The 15,975-nt window shown below is 35.6% G+C and overlaps 1 long non-coding RNA gene and 1 pseudogene across 1 annotated transcript in view; one reads left to right on the forward strand and one right to left on the reverse strand.

Annotated features, from left to right (window-relative positions):
* The window catches only part of LOC116157426 (uncharacterized), a 641,699-nt gene that overhangs the window by 452,298 nt on the left and 173,426 nt on the right, over positions 1 to 15,975 (forward strand). The gene's annotated exons all lie outside the window — the stretch shown is intronic.
* Positions 8,092 to 8,871, reverse strand: LOC105095731 (E3 ubiquitin-protein ligase Mdm2-like; annotated as a pseudogene).

Here is a 15,975-nt window from a genome sequence, read left to right on the forward strand (position 1 = left end):
TAGTATGTAAACAAATGGAGCCTAATTAATTGTAGAGAAGGCAGCCACCATACCTGGGAATGGTGAAGAGTGAGGATGTTTTCCTTTCAAATAAATGAATTGGGTGCAGAAGACAGGAGTCCTTTTGCAGCTGCAGACAGGGTTTATATATTACTTACAGGATGATGACAGACCGGCACTGTGACTTCAAATGCCAAATAGGTATCTGTACCCCTGGTCTTTCTATTGTGACTCCAGAATCCCAGGGATTCAAGGGTAGCTAAGAAGGCAGGTTGTGCTGTCATTTTATCCCGAGCGTTTTGCGGACCTCTCAGGCTTGTACAGATGTCCTTATCATTGTTTTTGGTTCACTTGGATAGATTAAGCCCAATTTAGTACCCGATTATTATAGAGCCATTAATCAGTAAATCAAAAATATCAACATACATTATTTTGGTTCTCGATCCAACCCTGACATAAATATTGGGAAATTAACTTGTTTATTAGCTGCTCATTGTTGAGTGAGACTCCAAAGATGGTGTACAATGTGTTTATGATAAAAAGGAAGGAAGAGTTGAGTTATGAAGGGTTCACTGGAAGAGGCAGCTCTATGAAACTTCAAAAAAGGACATACTAGCTTAAGGCAAAATACAAAGGCTGTCCTTTGGAAGATAGAGACTCTGAAAATAACAGATGCCTTTGAGGTTTACCTAGTATTTACAAGCATCAGGACTTTTTTAGTAATTAAAAAAATACTTGAATATGAACAGAAGAGAGATCCAAGGAAAGCAAAATGACTTGGTATGGTTTGGAATGGCAGATGTTCACCAACTGGCAGCAAGAAGTTAAGGCAATTGGAAAGAGATGAAAATAAAAGAGGATAGGTTAATTTGTTTGACATGAAATGCAAGGAAGATAACTTTAGTTTTCACAATTTTAGATGAGATCTGTGATTGTGCAGAGATAAGGGGCAGGTTTCGTGGAGAAGCATTAAAGGGAAGATAACTTTCTGAAATTATTTTTATGAAATGAGAAATCAGAAGACGGGATTTGGCAATGCATTGGAAGTACAGGTGACTTTGAAGACATTTTGCTACTCTCAGCTGAAAGTTAAATAGATATGGTTATAGTACAGCTCAATACAAAATGTTGGCTAAAATTTGTGACAGAAAATAAGAGAAAACAGATTATTAATTAGGAAACTTGTTTTTGCCCAATCTTTTAAATAGTTTACCATTTATTTTATTAAAACTGTATCTACTACCTTAAGTCCATGACTGATCAAAATTAAGCAAAATTGTATAGTGTGTTGCATAAACTTATAATTAATTACCTAGCACTTCCATGGTTTCACTTTGTTAGTAATGTGCTTTATAACTGTGCAATCCACATAGTTTCATTAGAAATGTTTGAATGAATATGGTTGCCATCCAGAACTTACTATCTTGACTTTGGTTAATAGTCGTATTGCATTTAGTGAGTGAGGGTCTTAACGCAGGTACTTTTTATTCTTTTTTGTCAGACCCAACTTTTCACCCCTATCCTGTAATGAATAAACATATCAAAAAGAAAATTCACTGCAAAGTACATGCCCATTTAAGTTGTGTTGATGAATACACTAAATGCACTAACTAAACAAGGTACAGATGTGAATAGTTCATTTATATATTATGCTGTATGTATATGTCTATGCATACACACACACACACACACACACAGACAAACTTACGTTTAAATGTGAAAGCTGACATCCTAAAAATAATTCCGCTTCTCACAGTAAGCCGAGTTACAGTACTTTGTTAAGCAAAAGCATTAAATTATTCTCATCTTATGCATTGCCATCTGGCATACTTGTACTATTTTTTTTTGTGAATCACAGGAAAAGCAATTCAAAACCAGACATTAAATAGACTCATAAGTAATTATCGACATATTAAGTAGTTTGAAGACAGGTTTGAACACATACATTCCGACAGGATTTTCTTAGGTTGATAGCCACAAGCTTTTTAAATGAGAAAAAAATATTTTATAATATTATTGTAAGATAATTTGGCAAACTTGGTAGGTACATCTGCTTGAGGAGTCTTAGAACATGTTGCATTACAGAAGTCGTTCTGTGATTCAGACTCATCTCCTTTTCTTTGATACTTTTCCATGTTTTATTAATGGGGAAGGAATCCTCATAATGAAGAAAGTGTCTTTACCCTGAAAACACCCAGATTTTGTTTTACCTTACAGATCTCAGGATTCCGCAGATTCAGAGGAATGGTGGGTGGAGCTAATTTGCTTTACTTGTGGACCAGGGTTCTTGTCAAAGGGGCCACTCAGACACCCTCCCATTAGCTTTTGTGAGAGCAAGATAATGATGTCATAAGAAAACTGGTTTCATTTTGCTATAGTTCTAGTCTTGAGAAATATGCCTTTATATTTACCCCAAACAGATGACCCTTCTAACACTGCTACCCTGGATGAGTTTACTCCACGTGGAAGCCATTTGTAATTCTAGTCACTCTAGCGTATGGGTCATTGACCCTCTTTAATGTGGTTCTTGGAACTGAACACCCGACTCCAAATATGGCCAGACCAAGTTAAAGTATAGCAGAATCTTCACTTTCAATTTTCCTAATAGAAATATTACAATAATTCACAGACTGTATTTTTCTTACTGAGAGACATTGCAAACTGTTGCCAAAAACTGATCTTGAGTCCTTAAGATCATGAATATTAATTAATTTGTTGTCTCCTCAGATATTTATTTCTAAGCATAGACATTTACATTAAACTCTACTAGATCCCATTCTATTGGCTGTTTCTGATTTTAACTATTAGAAAATCTTCCCTTAACATCCCTTAATCTTTTATGGCCATAAAAATAAAACACCTTTTAGCAAAGAAAAAGTGTAAAAGGTAGGAAAAAATAAAATACATATAATGCCTAGGGCATCACCATTGCAGTTATACATGTAACAGTTATATATGCTGCTTTTTTTCACTAAATTACCTTATGGGTGTTTTATTGAATTATTTAATGTTTTTTTTTTGAAATCTGATCTCTAGGAAGGATGAATAATATTTACAATATGAGTATATTATATTTAATTAAACAGTACATGGTTATTAAGTGTATATTTATCCATTTTTTCTATTGCATACAATATTTCCTGCATTTCTCAATAACTATAGGATTCATTATTGGATATAGGATTCTTGGATAAAAATGTATGAATATTTGAGGGCAACTTTGAGGCATATTTCCAAATTGAAATTTATTTTCAAGGTGATGTTTTACATCCCCCATAATATTCTTTGCATATATCCATATATAATCATATACATCTATGTATATAAAGCATATAGATGTATACATGCATCTGTGTGTGCATATGTATACACATCTATAAATCTTGAGAGCAAGAAAAGACACAGAGAAACTGGGGAATTTGTACTATGAATTATCATGACCTATCTTATGTCTGACTTAACTGTGGGGTTGAAACTGGTGTGTAAGGGTAAGTGGTGTATGGCAGCTTAGTCTAATCCAAAAATTTATACTTTGCTGTGTGTGATATAAAGGTACTATTGTGGACCTGACCTGTATTTTACTTTCCCTGTTTCTTTCACAAACATTTTTGTAACGAATGGAGCCAATGGGATTAACATTTTAGTAGGATATTACCATCATGTGAAAAGTTTCATGTGCAAATTCATCCAGCAGTCACAATAAAAACTCCAGCCTTTAATGGAATATGGTTAAAATTGTTGCTGTTATTTCCTGAGAAGACAAATGCTCCATTGAGGCTTTCTCGTTAGTTGTAAAGGTTTATTCAGGGAAATCTATAATACTAGCATTTATTGAATACTCTGGGTTAGGCACAGCTCTGGACACTGTAGTTTATTTAGACTAATAAAGAAATGTCCCTTTTTTTCTTTCTGAAGCTCTTACTCTCTAAAAGGATACTGAAAAGTTCATAGTGCTCTGCAGTAATAAAGATACCCATGAAGGTCTGTGTGAGACCGCCTGGGACGCTAGGACTTTTAAGACTTAGCCTGTATTTTCCTCTTGAATTTCAACTAACATCTCCTTTCTTCCTTGGTCACTTTCCTCTGTCCTGTGGTGACTGAAATAGTGCCTTGGGTGGGCAAATAATGGGCAAAGAAATCTAATTAAACAGAAGTCCTTTCTATCTGAGACCCTTTCTCCACTGAATATGCTAATTACCTTTAGATAAGATGAATTCAAGAACTTGGCAGCAAAATTTGCTAAGGTTACAGCCCTGCAGGGTGCCTACCTGTTTTCCATTTGCCAGTCAACGGGTTCATGCTGGCCATGAAACCAGGTCTGTTCCCAAAGTAAACTGGTGGAACCTTGTGTGTTAACACCACTCATTGCTGGTTTACCGGTGAGAGTAGCTTTGGTGCAGAGCCACTGATGTCTGCATCTCCAAAGTGGAGAAGGGTCACGAATGCAGACAGGCAATCTGCAAGTTAAAGGATCCACAGACCTCAGCCTTAACTCAGGAAACTCCGAAGGTTATTATTTATAAGTCCCACTTTATAGCTTCTGTAAAATTGGGTACTGTCATTGTATCCCGCAACCCACAAATTGACAAACGTTTTCAAGAACTTAAAGTATTATCTGGACATCTGCAATGTCTAATGCAGAACACAGCTCAGTTGACAATGGCTTTCATCCTAGCACTAGTAACAGTAAAGGGAGATGATAAAGAGGTAAAATGATGGGAATGAAAATCTGTTTATCGCTGCATTGGAAGTGAGTGTAAGAAATCCCAGCTATGGACTGAGGAACCAAAAGGCCAGCAACCGTCACATTTAAGGCTGTGGCCGCCAAATACTTTCTCAGCTATAGCGCCAATTAGTCGTCAAAGAGTTGCACTGCCTATATGAGGTATTAAAAGAGGAAACTCTAAAACTATAGGTGCGTGTGAGAGGGTGGAGGAGATGGTGCAGAACAGGGGTTCAAGCAGACTTTCCTTGCATTTCTGGGAAGCTCAGCAAACAGGTATCCATCCAGGTCATCGTAACAGATGTGGTGGCCAAGGACTAAATCCTATTGACAATCAATTATTGAGAACCATTTAAGAAAAGAGGATTATCAAGAAAATCAAGAAAGAGCAGCCAGAGAGGTGGAAGGAAAGCCATAAAAAATATGGTGTCACAGAACTCAGTGAAAGAACATGGAGTGATTAAAAACATCAAATATTAAGTAAGACTCAGAACAAAGAAGTGGGCTTGACAGCAGGGAGATCACAGAGAATGACAGCAAAAGTGAGCTGTCGGGAACCTGGTCGGGGAAAGCCAGATTGCTGCGAGTGGATGAGTGAATGGGAGATATGAAAGTTAAGAGACACGAGGAGTAGACACCGATTCCAAGATTATGTCATGGAATTCGATTTAGGATGAGAAAGAGCTGAGGATGTTTAAATGATATGGGATGCAATCAATGTATGGTAGCAAATAATTCCCCTATCTAAGGTGTCACACATTTCAATCTCCCGTCTAGCCCTTCCATTTTCAAGCAGCATGACTTTGGACATTTGTCCTGGTCTCAGTGTTTTCATCGGTAAATGTGTGTCAGTATACTCTCACCCCAAGGTAGCTAATTGTTTTCTTTGAAGGCACTGCAGAGAGAGGGTACAATCAAGGTCTTGGAAAGTAGAAGGGTACAGATCTTGCAAAGGGGGAAGTTCTCTCTCACACTGCGGTGAACGTAGGAGACAAAAATATGGGTACAGGTTCATTTACCTTTATGAGAGTGGTGTTGACAGATTTCCAATTTTAATGGCATTTATCTTCTCTGAAATAAGAGGTAGAATGTCTAGCTCCACACAGATTACAGAGTTGGTGGGTGGGAGTCTCAAGGGAGATGGTGTTGAAATAACCAGTGCAGTGATGGTGAGAAAACAAGGTTCCCAGATGGTCTTGGGTGCCCATTTTCATGCCAGTGAAAATATATTTCAAGGAACAGCCCTTTGTGAGGCTCTCATGTTTCTCTGAACAGTGTACCTAGCCGGGCACTTGATTAAGGAAGGATGACAACGGGTGTAGCCCAGAATTAGTGTTCTGTAAGGTGGATGCGAGAGAATGACAACAGACCAGGTGAAAGGAGGATACTGGAGAGTGGGTCGACTTGAACTCCATTCAAAATTGAGAAGGATGGGGGCAGAGCAGAATATGATATAGATAAAAAATGAAAAAGTAGGAAGGATAGAGGCACGGAGAATTTGGTTGGGTGAAAGGCAGGTTGGGAGTGAAACGAACTGGAGAACTCGGAGGGTAGGAAGTTGTATTAAAACACTAGGGTGTTTATACTTTTATAAGTGAAACTTTCCCAGAATTTAAGATCCAGGAGTGTGCCAGGGTGAGTGGGTTTATCACCAGACTGGAGTTAGAGGTAATGGGACTCATTTTATGCATGTTGTCCTTACAGAATCATTAATGGTTCCCCTTTCAGTCTTTTTTTCTTAATCAGGGACTTAATACATCATGTATTTATTTGTAAATCAATAAATAATATATGAATACTAAGTCTAAAATGTAAACAATCGAGACCACATTCGTAATCCAAGGGCATGTGGAATGAGACTCCATTTGCATATAGATGTGAGTGCTTTATCAACAGCATAACCACTGCGTACATATACCCTGGTTATACATTGTTTATAAGCTCATTATTCCCACCGACTTTCCTTGGAAAGAATTAATTCTACTTCCGTTCGATGTATTATACGTTCCAAACTAACAGTTTTACCGTATTTGAGGGTCTCTCTTTGGCCAAGGACTGATTTCTTTAGCCATTTGTTTCTTACTTACATATGCACACATGGTAAGTCATGCTTGTGGGTGTGCGATTTTTGTTTTTAAAGTTTGTAATAACAATATTCTGTTAATGACTAGTATACAAAACTGCTGTGCAAAATGACCTTTCGGTTCCAGTCTAAACTTACAGTTGAGTTTATGGCCTTCACCCAAGTATATGCCACTGTCATACACAGGAGAAAAACGCTGGGACCCTACATATAAATGGAAGTTTGCACTACTTTGCTTCGAATATGATTTACATTTAAATATGAATCAAGAAGTTAACGTAGGAGACAGTTTGAGAGAGATTTTAGAATCCTATGTTCTGACTCTAACTTTCATGAGGAAAATTGATGTATGATTTCTGGATAATTTAGAAAAAAGTTACGACCTTTTTGGATAGTTTTAAAATGAACACTTTTTTTCTGTTAGCACTTTTCTTAATTCATTTTCTGAATTCACTGGTTTCTAGAACTAGCCTTAAGCAAATGTCTGAAACTTGGGGAACTTACCAGGAACCATGGAACCCAGACAAGAAGACACTTCAAAATGTCTTAGATTTGTTTTTAACTTAGGAGAAGCAATAGATTCTACTAAATTCTGAAGTCAAGTGTGGAAAAGGGCCTGATATAAAGAGTTGAACCCCCTCCCTGACCCACGACAACTCCCTATTCTACTGCAGAGCCTTAAAAATTTTTGTCTTGTGGATAAATTATGGTTATTCTCAAACACTTCTCACTTGACAACATCTTTACCCCTAATTCTTTATATACCAAGGTAGCTGGAGAAAAAGAAGTACAGTTTAATTACATGGCACCAAATACAACTACCAATTTATTTTTTATCAGGAAAGAGAGAACGAGCAGAGAACCTAAGAATCACAAGATTAAAGGGTATCTAAAATATTAATATGGAATATTTCATACAAAATTTTTCTCCTTACATGAAAAGTGCTTAATAAATTACATTTAAATGATATATACATATATGGATAAGTGGATAAGATTTAAAATATAAGGAGTAGGAGTAAAGAAGGAATTGTATATCCAGTTCAAATGTATTAAAACACAAATATAAAATATAAACGGAAGTTACATTTTCCTAAAAGGAAATAAATATTCACTATCACTCTGAAGTAGATAAATTATACCATTAAGAGAAAAAAATATATACATAGACTGAGATACTTTCTTGCTTTGATATATGTAAAAAATAAAAATACATTTTATGTTTGTCTGAATGTTTAGGATTATACCGTTGGAAATGTATGCTCTACTTTTATGGACAGATCAACTAGGGGAAATAAGTTGGCATAATCATTTGAATTAGTTGTCTTCATAGTGGGCAGGGCTTACTTCTCTCTCTTTTTGAAATTTTCTGAGGTATAACTGATACATAAAAATTGCATATATTTAATGTACACATCTTGATGAGTTTGGACATAAACACAGACCCATGATATTATCACCACAATCAAGGTACTACACTTAGCCATCACCTTCGTCAATTTCGTTCTTGCACGTGTGTTAAGAACGCTCAACAGGAGATCTGTCCTCAACATATTTTAAGTGCACAATGCTGTGTTCTGAACCACACATACTATGTTGTATAGCAGGTTTCCAGCACTTACTCTCTTGTATACTTTTTCAAGCTTCTTTACACATGTGAAGCACGTCATAAGATGCCCTGTGTTGCCATGGAGGTTGCAGCTATTTTGAGGTGGGCTGCAGCAAATCACACAAGGATCAATGGCATGAAGAGGAAGACTAGATTTCATCCTTTCCTCTCTGTCTTCTGTTTCTTCCCTCTCCAATTCTTCTGCATCCTCCTGGCTGCTGTAAGTGATGCTATTAGAGTTGATGACTGAGAACAGTGCTCACCTTCTTGGGACTGGGAGGCTCAGGTGATCTTTATCATCATTTTCTTCAGTGTATAACTCTGAAATCATTCACTGCAGGTTTGTTTTTTTTTGGTTTTTTGTTTGTTTGTTTGTTTGTTTTTGCAATCAAGAACATCAAAGCCCTCTTTTACTTGTATTGAATTTTCTAGATTGGCTTTCTCTGACATTTTCCCTTTATCTTTATCTTCAGGAACTAATTCTCACAAAGGGTCCAACATCTGTTGCAAGGCAACAGAAGAGGGAGGTTTATTTCATTTCATAAAGGACACTTCCAGTAGTCAACTAAGGGAATTTCAGGATCTTCTTCAAGTGAATCTATATCACTCTCCCCTGTCTGATGGATGGTAACTTTATAAACCACATCATCTTCCTCTGAGAGTTATTCTTCTGCACTAAAAGGCTATATAATCTTCTGAATCGAGACTCAACTCCAAATTCTGCAGAGAGTTAATCTGAAACTGAATCCTGATCCAACCGTCTGAAGGTTCACTCATGCCAGCATCAAGATTAGGATTTGATGGTGTCTCTGTGGAGTCACCGCTAATGTTTCACAACATATGTCCCTCATTACACATAAAGCAAGGCTTGTACCAAAGAAAGAGAAATGCTATCAGATTTCTGTGCTTTCTTTCTCATTCACTAGGTAATTCATCTGAATTTTCTTCTTATCGAACGTCATCTCTTCTTCCTCTGAATTCCCAAAACATTCACATCCCAGTCTCCTGGGGCGCTGACCGCACTAAGGCTGGAGAAGGCTTCCCAGGTGAAGGGGGCAGAGCCCGGACAGAGCGGTTAGGGATAGCCCTCCCCTGGGCTTCCCTGCCCATCTTCCTTCCAGGCACTCAGCTCTCACAGGCCTCAGAGATGCCAGTTCACTCAAGTCCCCCAGCGCCTCGCTGGGCATTGGCACTTGTGCACTTGCCACCATCCTCGACCAAGTACCCCTTTCATTTTCAAAACTGCCCAAGTTTGCACACAAATTCTCTTTTCATGCTACGTAAAAGTCACTGAAAATTATGAAGCTGAGGAAGAGGGAAGGCAGAGTGCTTGACGGATCATCCAAGTGGGTGTAGAATCCATGGCAACAAGGGAAGAAGGAGGGGCTTAGTAAGAATACTCATAAATGAGTGCATAGTAATAAAGCATAATTAGGTGAAAGCTAAAAACTTAAATTTAAGTCTTCACACACTATAGACAACACGCCAAGTAGAACACCTGGGGACCTAACACATAACAGCATCTCACACTCACCGTGGTGAACGATTCTATGAGATGCTGCTCTGATTTAATTACCTTCAAAAGTCCAAGTCTGATTCCTTCCAAAATTTAGCATCTATTGCCAGCCTAACAAGTGAAAACTTGAAGCTGGAGAACAGAGCCATTACTGAAATAAAAGTAATCAACAAACTTTTACAGATTTAAAGCGATGATTCACACAGGATTTCATACAAAACTCCCATTAATGCTAATGAAATTGGGTAAGTTACAGGCTGAAACTCTTCTATACATGGATAGGTGACTAGTTCCCTGAGGTACTTATTTAGATGAGGGAACTTAATTTTCTCTCCACTAATCGTCTCTGGATGAAAAGTAAGAAATCATGCTTCATAGGTTCAATTTCTTTTTAAAGTAGATGGCAGAAATTCAGAAGCATGGGAATGGATTCATCGAATGCCACATTAGGACACTGTAGCTCATTTTTGACCAATCAAACCATCTTCCATTCAGATGGATACTCGTTGGCCAAAGTCTTGAGAAGTCAGTCCTGTTTGAGGCTCTGAAAGTAAGTCATTAAGTTCATTCAATCTTGCTTCTTTGAGACTCTAGAAAAAGAAACTGCAATTATATGAGGGAACAAGTTGAGAAGAAGTAGAAATTCCTAATTGCTGTAGTATGAATTGAAGAGTGCTGTCACTGATTTAATTAGCTGCCGAGGGAAGGAGAGATCATGAAATGTTGAGTTAGAAACAACATAAGATTATTCAAAGACTTTTACAAAATGATAGGACAGGTAGAATTAAGTTTCTGGAACAGAAATGGTTTTTGTGTGTTTTTCAGAAGAAAGGGGAAACTTTCACTACCATGTCACTGTTTTTGCCACATAATGATCATTCTAATAACATCAGCTCGGTTGTATGCAATTCTGGACTAGCGCCAAATAAATTTTCTATTCACCTTCTCATGTGTTGCAACTTCTTAGTGTATAGGTACCGTGTATATAGGTAGTATGTGTAGCTTGTGGTCTTATTTTATAATTGACATAATGAGGCTCACTTTGGTAACTTACCCCATAGAATAAAAGTGGTAAGCCCTAAAAATAAAACTCATTGTAAATAAAATAAGTACGCTGATTTCGATGAAGAGGTTGATGTCATGGAAAGCAAATCTTAAAGTCTCGTGTAGCTGACCTTTGTTTTTTGACAGCTGATGCAATCAAGCCTTAAAATGGGAATTTTCTAAAAATCGTAACTTGGGATTCTAATGGCAGACGAATCCTAGTGTCTTGACTTTTAGTTAGTGGTATTTAGGAACTTTTAAAAAAATAGGTATAGACCCCAAATACCAAAATATATCTTTGATTAAATTATGCATGAACACATAAATAGTTATTATATGCTGCTCAATGAAAAGTATCTGGTGATTCTTATTTTGATTAAAGCCCAAATTACTTTGAATTTAAGCATTAGCAGACACATTTGGGCTAATTATGTGGCTTTAAATAATTTTTTTAAGTTTGCTAATTTATTAGACATTAAGAATTGCTACACATGACATTAAAAAAAAAGTCTAGTCTAAAATCTACAGTTATAGTTGGAAACGTCTCAGTAATTGATAGAACAAGTAAAGTCAGTAAGATCAACACTGTCAACTAACTGGACCTAATTAACCTTTATAGGACAGAGGGCAGAAACCTGACAACAGCAGAATACACTTTTTTTTTTTTTTTCAAATGCACAAACACTATTCACCAACATAGGCCATATTCTGTGACACAAAGATTCTAGAATGAAACTGTACAACATAAATCCTCAAACCGCAATGGAATGAAACTAGGAATCAATAGATAATAATTCAAAAATGGTCAAATATCTGGAAATTTTAAAACATACTTCTGAATAAATCCTGCATCAAAGGAGAAAGCAAAAAGGAAGTTAGGAGGTATTTTGAATTAAATGAAAGTGAAAATATCAATATTTATGTGGTCAGTTTAAGTGGTGCTTAGAAAAATTGATAACATTAGGGGAAAAAAAGAAATATTTCAAATCAATCTTTGGAGATTCAGCTTAAGAAAGTAGAAAAGGAAGAGCAAATAAAGTTCAAAGAAAGTAGTAAAAGAGCAAAACATCAGTGAAATTCAAAATATAAAAGAAATTCAGATAATCGATAAAACCAAAATTAATCCTTAGAAAAGTTCAATAATAAAATTGATAAAACTCTGGTCAGACTAATTAAGGAAAAAAGAGCGAAGACACAAATTACCAATGTCAAGAATAAAAGAGGGAACATCACCTCAGATCCCAAAGACATTAAAAATATAAAGGAATATTATGACCAACATTATGACTATAAATTTGATAACGTAGTTTCCCTAAAATGGACAAATGCTTTAAGATAAACATCTAAAAAAGGGTGAATTTTGTTATATATAAATTATACTTCAATAAACCTGACTAACAAAAAGGGAGAGACTGGTTTAAAGGAAAAGAAACAAAATGTACTGCTGCTGTAACTAACACTGATACAGTCTTTTTTATAAAGTTGTTTTTATTTATTTGTTTTTATAGCTTAGCCTAATATTTTGGGGCAACTTGAAGATTATTCAGAGGTGCTTAAAGCATAGTCTCTTAATATCTACAAAGTACACATTTATTTTCCCAGTTTTTCCTTCCTTTTCCTTTATTTCTCTTAAATAGATCATGTATTTAAGTCACTTAATTCACTTCCACTTTGGGATGTTTTCCAGTATAAGTGAAGCTTTTCAACATAAGCTATAGAGCTAAGTGTCAGTTCCCCTGCCTGGAATATGGCAAGTCCATTCAGCTACCTTTTTAATTTTTCCTTAATTTGAACCTGAAGTTTCTGATGAAATTGTATTGAAGCTAAAGAGTCTATCTAGATAGGTATTTTGGGGGAGACATGAAGTCATCACATTGCTTTTTGCATCTCATCATAGTTGTGAGCTTTGTCTGCTGGTAGTCAGTCACCAGTATAAAATAAAAGTACTTTCTAACGTGAGCATTAAGTATTCATGAAGTTATTAATTCTCCAATAGACCCAGGAAGAGAAAAAGTAGACAAAGGTATTATTAGTCAGAGAGATAATAATAACATGAGAGCCATAACTTTTCAAACACTTATATGTGCCAGTGTGTTAAGCAGTTTTCATTTATTACTTAAATTAATCCTCATAACATCACTGAGACATGAGAATAATTCTTATTGTACCACAAGAACTGATATTAAAGACTAAGAAATAGCCCACCAGATGAATTAGCAAAACTTAAAAGGGAAAAACCACCAGTGTTAGCAGTGGCTGTTGGGAAATGTATGAATTCAAGCTTGCATTGTAGATCGAAGGTTAAATTCTGTAAAAACCATTTAATTAAGTAATTTCTAGTATATAGCAAGAGGCATGAAGTTGTTTTGTGTTTTGTTAGAGCAACCCTAGAAACATACTCTAAAGGCATAATCCAGGCTACGGAAAAGAAAAACCTGAGATTAATGATATTAATGTGAGCAGTAGCCATAATATTATTTTATTTATTTAACAATATTTAATAATATTTAATGTTGAACAATATTTATTTTTAAATGTGTAATACTTAACAATATGCAACAATAATTGTTAAATAAAATACAGTGTAGCCATATGACTTTATATTAAATACAATATGCTACACACCCATCCATATGTATCTATGCATGCATATGCATAAATATATACAGATATATGTACCCATATACATGTGCATAAAAATAAACACAACTCTGTATTTACATTTCCTTTGATTAAAACTATTTTCAAAAGTGTGATGCACAGACTAGATTGAAGTTGGCAAAAAAATACAATGTCTAATATTTCTTACCACTTAGTTATATTCCTGCAATAGTGAATTGCTTATAGTACTCCAGATAAAGCTGTGGTGTGAGCTTTGATTCATGTATTTCTTTTTCCTGCAATGATCCTCCTTCCTTCCTGTTTTGAGTTAGCCCAACTTATTCTTTAAGATATAACCCCCAGGAACATATATATAACTCATACAATTTAATAATAAAAAAAAAACCCAATCTGAAAATGGGCAGAAGACCTAAACAAGCAATTCTCCAGTGAAGACATATAAATGGCCAATAGGCACATGAAAAAATGCTCAATATTGCTAATTACCAGAGAAATGAAAATCAAAACTACAATGAGGTAGCACCTCATACCAGTCAGAATGGCCATCATTCACAAGTCCAAGAACAAAAAATGCTGGAGAGGGTGTGGAGAAAAGGGAACCCTCCTACACAGCTGGTGGGAATGTAGTTTGGTGCAGCCATTATGGAAAGTACTATGGATATTTCTCAAAAAACTAAAAATAGATTTACCATCTGATCCAGCAATCCCACTCCTGGCATGTATCTGGAGGGAACTCTAATTGGAAAAGACACATGCACCCCAATGTTCATAGCAGCACTATATACAATAGCCAAGACATGGAAGCAGCCTAAATGTCTATCAACAGATGCCTGATTAAGGAAGTTTTGGTATGTTTATACAATGGAATATTACTCAGCCATAAAAAAGAATAAACTAATACCATTTGCAGCAACATAGATGGACCTAGAGATCATCATTCTAAGTGAAGTAAGGCAGAAAGAGAAAGAAAAAATACATATGATATCACTCATATGTGGAATCTAAAAAAAGAAAAAAGAGGATACTAATGAATTCATCTACAAAACAGAAACAGATTCGTAGACATAGTAAACAATCTTATGGTTACTAGGGGAAAGGGGATGGGAAAGGATAAATTTGGGAGTTTGAGATTTGCAAATGTTAGCCACTATATATAAAAGTAGATTAAAAAAACAAATTCCTTCTGTATAGCACAGGGAGCTATATTCAATAGCTTGTAATAACCTTTAATGAAAAAGAATACGAAAATGAATATATGTGTGTATATGCATGACTGGGGAAAAAAAAAGATATAACACCCAGGAATTATCTTTCCTGAGACTGTTTACTTCCTTCCGGTGTACACCTAAGGCTCCTCCGAATAGTTCTGTCTTAGCGTCTGACACAGTATTCTAAGATGGTCTTGCTGGCTTTGTAGGAGACTTCCATCTCCACTGGGACCCCTTGGGGGTTCAGAAACTGTTACATTTCTTCTTTATATTCTCGGGATCTAGAAAGTTCTGGGTGTGTAGGAGCATTATAAGCATCCCAAGAACTAAGCCTTTGTGATCTGAAATGTAAGCAGTTTATATTAAGATAGTATGATTACATCAAGATAATAAGTTTCCCTTTTTTCAGTTTCTCATAATTTTATACTGTGGTTATATTGTTTTCATAATGATGAAAATATACACATTCAAACAGAATAAAATATGATGCCAATACATGCTAATGTCCATCTATAATTTTATCAGTACTACATTTCAACCAGCAAGTTTTAGAAATACCTAAAGGAATAATTATGATATATTTTACAAAAACCTTTAAATCTTTACTTGAAATCTGGGATCAGAATTGAAGAAAATGCACATAAAAAAGGAATGGTGCATGTCCATAGACGTCAACATTATGTGTCATTGAAAAGTATATTAAAACATGAAAATTGCAAATTTTTTAGTCAAACCTAAACTATCAAGTATTGTCCTAAAGAACAGTGTATATAGCTAAGGGTAAACTCTCTTAGCTAATAAGGAAAACTAGAGGTCCTAAAAAATTAAAACAAAAGGAGGAAATAATAGATGGCATTATAAAATATATAGAGATATTCCAAATATTTAGCTATGAATATGTCCTTTTATAATCATACAATTTGTGTGCATTCTGCCTCCACCATGAATATATAACAGTCTTTTGAAGTCCTGTGGTTGTTGTGATTTCTGGTTAAGTAAGAGAGCAAACACAGGAAATTATTTTAAATAACCTAAAGACACTTATTTGAGCAGCCTTGTTAGATTTACTGCACAATGGTTGAGTAGCTGGTTTTTTTTTTTTTTTTTTGGCTTTAGTGAAGACCCGATTTAGGGAATGTATACCAATTGATTGTTGGGTGTTAAAACAGA

Source organism: Camelus dromedarius, chromosome 15 (assembly GCF_036321535.1).
Source record: "Camelus dromedarius isolate mCamDro1 chromosome 15, mCamDro1.pat, whole genome shotgun sequence".
Taxonomy (NCBI): domain Eukaryota; kingdom Metazoa; phylum Chordata; class Mammalia; order Artiodactyla; family Camelidae; genus Camelus; species Camelus dromedarius.